The sequence below is a fragment of the Phocoena sinus genome, chromosome 6 (assembly GCF_008692025.1).
Source record: "Phocoena sinus isolate mPhoSin1 chromosome 6, mPhoSin1.pri, whole genome shotgun sequence".
NCBI lineage: Eukaryota > Metazoa > Chordata > Mammalia > Artiodactyla > Phocoenidae > Phocoena > Phocoena sinus.
Window position 1 is genome coordinate 22,515,073 of NC_045768.1, and position 5,459 is coordinate 22,520,531.

The following is a 5,459-nucleotide window of genomic DNA, read 5'->3' on the forward strand; positions in this document are numbered from 1 at the left end:
TTGCCTATTTGACAAAGGCACCTGACCCCAGGAATGAAAGGGGACTGGCGCCCAGCCCTGTTCTGCTCACCAAACGGTATTCCCACAGGGCTAGATCTGCCCAGAGAGGGCATCTTTTTCTCTTGTCTCCATATACGGGGTACCTTTCTTTAGCTCATACCAAGATCTTTCTATAGGGGCTTGCGGAGGCTCTATCAGGACTTACCTTGGCCTATCCTGGGTCCTTTGAAGGATGTTTTCCTTCATGGCCTGCCCATTTGTGTCCTATTTAGAAGAGCCTTTAAGGCCTTCCAGATACACGTCCCATTGTCTATTTCTTTCTTTCTTTTTTAAAAAATATCCCAGAAATTTATTTAACGTTTGTTTGATACATTTTATATAGAAAGGTTAGGACCATTTGCTTTGGGTGCCCCTGGTAAAGCTCGTGGAGGCACTGAACTACAAAGGGGTGCCAATCTGGAGACATCAGAAATGGAAATCACACGCCCCATTTTATGACTGTTCTTAAAGATCTGTCTCTAGTGAAATTAGGCCACTCCCTTAAAAGATGCTCAAGATGTTAGAGCTACTGTGTGAAAACAGCTGACATTTAGGAGGGCATTTCACATTTTGGTCTGTCGGAACATTTAAATACTTCGAAATAAAAAATACTCAACTTTGAATCTTTCAATACTGGAAAACTTTCAGGTCTAGGGTTAACAGCCAGGAAGGCTGCTTTGTGTTCCTTAAACTGGACTCTGTTGCCCACAAAGTTAACCTTCGGCTTTGGCTTCCATTTCTTCCGCATTATAATCTCCATCCACTTCTGTATTTTCTCTCTCAAGCCTCTCCAGCTGCCTTGCAAGTTCCGTCTCATCTGTATCTATCACCACTTTGGGCTCCATTTGAACACTGAAGACACCCCTCTTTTCCTCAGTCTTTTCTTTTATGACAGCCATAGCTTGGTTGAGGACAGAGAGGCCTTCTGTTCCTTCCAGGGTGGCTGTAGTCATTACATACCGAGGAGGAGCTATTAGGTTAATCTTGAGGGCATGGTTTCTGTAGAACAATTCAGACCTGCTCTCAGGGCTGCTTTTACAGCATTGATGCCTTCATAACCGTAACAAGCCACTTCACTGTCTGCTCGAATTTTGACAGCTTGTGGGGTTAAACACCTATTAATATTGTTAATGAGTACTTCCCGTTCATCTCCATTCAAATCTAAGCTATCCAAAATAGATGGGTCTGAGACTGCATGCTTAAATGCATCATAGGCGCCGTATCCGGGTCTCTTGTACTTGTCATCGAAGACCCAAGCAGTCCTCTGGAACAGGTTTTCCAGCTGTTCGTCCTTGGTGTTTTCTAAGACCTCAGCAACATGACGAAGAATGCTGTAAGCAGTTGTGGATTTGGTAAATTTATCTTCACATTTGATCATTTGATTGCTTCCTCGGAGAAACTCTTCTGTTTGAAAAATCAGTACATCCTTTTTCTTTGTCCACTCTAATGACAACCACACATTCATTCCTGCCAATTCGGATGAGTTTGTTTATAGAACGGATACGCCTTCTGGACAACTCACTCAGAAGAATCATGCTTTCGATGTTGTTGTATTCCAGCAAGCTGACATAAGGCTCCCATTTCAGCAATGGACCTTACCCTCACCATCACTACATCTTCTACCTCCGGAAATTTGTGCTGATAAAATCTACAAGTTAGACCCGGCATTGTGAGGTATGTGTGTTGAATTCCCCACTGGTGTCCCGCGCCACGCTCTTCAATCAGAGAGATCACACTTGATCCGCCCACAGCAGCCGTGGACTCTCCTCAGCATCCCATTGTCTATTTCTTTCCTGCCCAAACTGGCCTTTACGCAGGGCCCTGGGCGAGCGGGCCAAGAGCTGTGCTTCGTCCCTGCTGGACAGCTGGACTCTCCAACTAAATTGCAAGGACTAAGTTCTACCAACTGATCTCCTTGCTGTGTCCCCAGCTAATGCACACCCTCTTCCTCAGCAAAAAGAAAGCCTTTGTTATATATAAATATAGGAAGGAGTATCTGATAAGCCAGAGGCCAGTATACAGCCAGCAAGCACCAAGCAGCCACTGGGGAGATTACGTGAGTGAGGACAAAAATGTGGTTTTTCTGTCATCACGACCAGATGACCCCAGCTATGACAAGATCATACATAGTCCTAAAAGTGGCTACTCTTGCTGTTGCTACAGTTCCCTTGGGCAATCCTTTGTCTAGAGCTGCTGTATGCGACAGAATCTGTCACAGATATTTCTTTCTTCTTTCCTGGCCCCTCACATCAAAGGGTGCTGAGAGCTTTCTGTACTTGCTGGTCCCAAAGTGTCTGCAAATCCCTGGTTCTTTTCATCATGGCCTATGTAACTAGTTCCTTTATTTAAAAGTCTTAAAAATGTCCATCTGGGAGTATGGTTGGTTTCCTGCTTCTGGCTGGTCCTCACATCCTCATGAAATGACAGAACCATGGGGACAAAGAGAACATCTTATAAGCTTGGAGGTAGAGGTGGGTGGTTGGGAGGAGATGTTGGCAGAGAATGATTGTGGATTTTTCAGTAGCAACTGAGAAAGTTAGAAATCAGTGGAGCAGTTTCTTACAAATTCTGAAAGAATTATTTTTGACTTAGAAGTTTAGTCCCAGTCAGCACATCAATTAAATATGAAATAGACTGAAGATATTTTCAGAACTTCAGGGTCTCTAGGAATTGACATCCTTTCTTAGGAAGATACTGGAGGAAGTGCACCATCACAACGAGGGTAAACAGATGAAAAGGAAGATGGGGGCCTGGGAAACAGGAGATCCCGTGGGAGACAGGGATGAAGGGAATCCTCCAGGTGAGGGCCAGGGGACAGCCCAGGACGGCAGGTGTGTGGCAGGCACAGGAAACAACTGAACCGGTGAAAACAAGTCAGGGCTCCAAAAGAAGCATTAATAGAATATTGAGAGGAGATTTAGACAATGCAGAAAAATTTGAAAATGTATTAATGATAAATATCTAGAAAACAAAGCAAAAAACAGCATACTTCTGGCCTCAACTGTGGATAATGTAAACACTGGCTCTTGATCTAACTAAAATTAATATACAAGCATGTCAAAAGTACAAGGCAATAGGAAGTGTGTGATTGTGTGTGTATGTGTGCGTGGGTGAGTGTGTGCGTGGTGTGTGTGTGGTAGTGGTGGTGGTGATGGTGGAAGTGGGGGAGAGATGAAGAGCCATCTAGGCCAAGGCACCAGCCGGCTGATAAACAACATCTGAAGCTGACAAAGCAAGAGCAATTACTATAAGCCTGGTACTGAATATGTGGAAGTAGATGCTTAAAGAATCAGCTGACAGATTTGAGAGTGGTTGTCTTTGACTAGCAGGAGCTGGAAGGGAGCTATGAATTGCTGTTTTTGTTTTGTGATCTATTTTCCTTTTTATAACAAACCTTATAAACTCTAAGTTATGTGCAGGTTTAATTTTAAATTGCCTATTATAAAAAACCCAAACTAAAACCTAAATATGGGGAAAAAAGATGTGAGAATGTAGGGATTTATGTAATTTTTTTCTTTCCTCTAATTTGCCTTATTAATAAATAGTCTTCCACAGTTCCAAAGCAAAAACCCATACCATTAACATGTGGATCTGAAACAAAACAGCTGGGCAGAAAACATTGCTCCCCTGCTACCCTGGGCTGGTTCAGGAGATCTTGCCAGATGGCATACTTAGTACCCAGATAGCTTTGATCTCTGAACTGCAAATGAACATGCCATTTCCTTCCTGCACATGGTCAGAGCTCTCTGTGTTCCAGTCACACCTCACTCCTCGACCTCCCTAACCCTTGAAAGTTGTAGTGGGTTGAATCACGTTCCTCAAAAAGATATGTCCAACTCTTAACCCCAGGTACTTGCAAATGTGACTTTATTGGAACTAGGGGCTTTGCAGATATTATTGATATTATGTTCAGGAGCTCAAAATGATTTTAGAGTGGGTCCTGGGTCCAATGACTAGTGTCCTTATAAGAGAAGGAGAGGGAAATTTGACACACAAACACAGAACAGACACAGGGAAGAAGGCCACGTGAAGATGGACGCAGAGATGAGAGTGATGCAGCCACAAGCCCAGGAGCACCAGGAGCCACCAGAAGCTGAAAGATGCAGGAAGGATCCTTCCATAGAATTTGTAGAGGGAGCATGGCTCCGCCAGCACCTTGATTTCAGACTTCTGGGCCTCAGATCTGTGAGAGAACCAATTTGTGGTCGTTTGTTATGGCAGCCCCCGCAGGAAACAACACAACACACGGATGCAGATGGAGGAGAAGCAAGCCTTCGAGCCTGTGGTGTGAGTTTTTCAGGTTCTCTTCTCAGCAAACAAACATTTGCTGAGCTCCTGCCATTTGCCAGGCTGTGGGCTGGGCCTCGTGGCTGGAGATGAGAATTTGGAGGCTGAGGCATCTTGACCAGGGTGCTGTGGGCCATGTCACAGTGTTTGGGCTTCATCTCCTGAACCAGAATAGACCACTGAAGGATTGTTAAGATGAGTTTGGTGCTTTGGAAAAAGAAGTTGGAGCAGAGGGTATTATGGAGAAGGGATTTTAGTGGGGACTTGGGAAATGTCAGTTAGGACCGGGATTTTCAAACAGGGAGCGTGGGGCCCTTCACTGAGGAGACTTGGGCAGGAGAAGCCTGTGGTCTCTGAAACAGAACATTCAACAGGCCTATTGTTTTCATATTATAGATGACTAGAAATCTCAGCATGGGAAAATCTTGGAATTTCTGCATAAGAGAGCATGACAAAACGTTGTAGGGTGACGTATTCTAAAAGATTAATCATAGTACACCCCATATTTTCTGAGTATTTTACTATGTACTATACCACATGCTTTCTACTTATTACACTTAATTCTCTAACAGTGCTGTGAGGAGAGTACTGCTACTAATTACCTCTATTTTAATCATGAATAGTTGAGGCTTAGATTTGGGTCGGGTCACACGTTTAGGTGGAGCTGGGACTCTAACTCAGGTGACTGTGCTCCTTAACCATTCCCCAACATTTCACTCCCTTAAAAAAAATTAATTAAAAATTTATTTTTAAAAATTTTATTGAAGTATAATTGATTTACAATGTGTTAATTTCTACTGTACAGCAAAGCGGCTCAGTTATACATATATATATTCTTTTTCATATACTTTTACATTATGGTTTATCACAGGCTATTGAATATAGTTCCCTGTGCTATACAATAGGACCTTGTTGTTTATCCATCCTATATATATCAGTTTGCCTCTGCTAATCCCAAACTTCCAATCCTTTCCTTCCCCACCCCCTCCCCCTTAGCAGCCACAAGTCTGTTCTCTCTGTGAGGCTGTTTCTGTTTCGTAGATATGTTCATTTGTATTGTATTTTATTTTTTTTTATTTTATTATTTTTTAACATCTTTATTGGTAGAATTGCTTTACAATGTTGTGTTAGTT

General features: G+C 43.0%; 1 pseudogene; it reads right to left on the reverse strand.

Moving 5' to 3' along the window:
* Positions 1-752: 752 nt before the first annotated feature.
* Positions 753-1,707, reverse strand: LOC116754965 (annotated as a pseudogene).
* Positions 1,708-5,459: the final 3,752 nt, after the last annotated feature.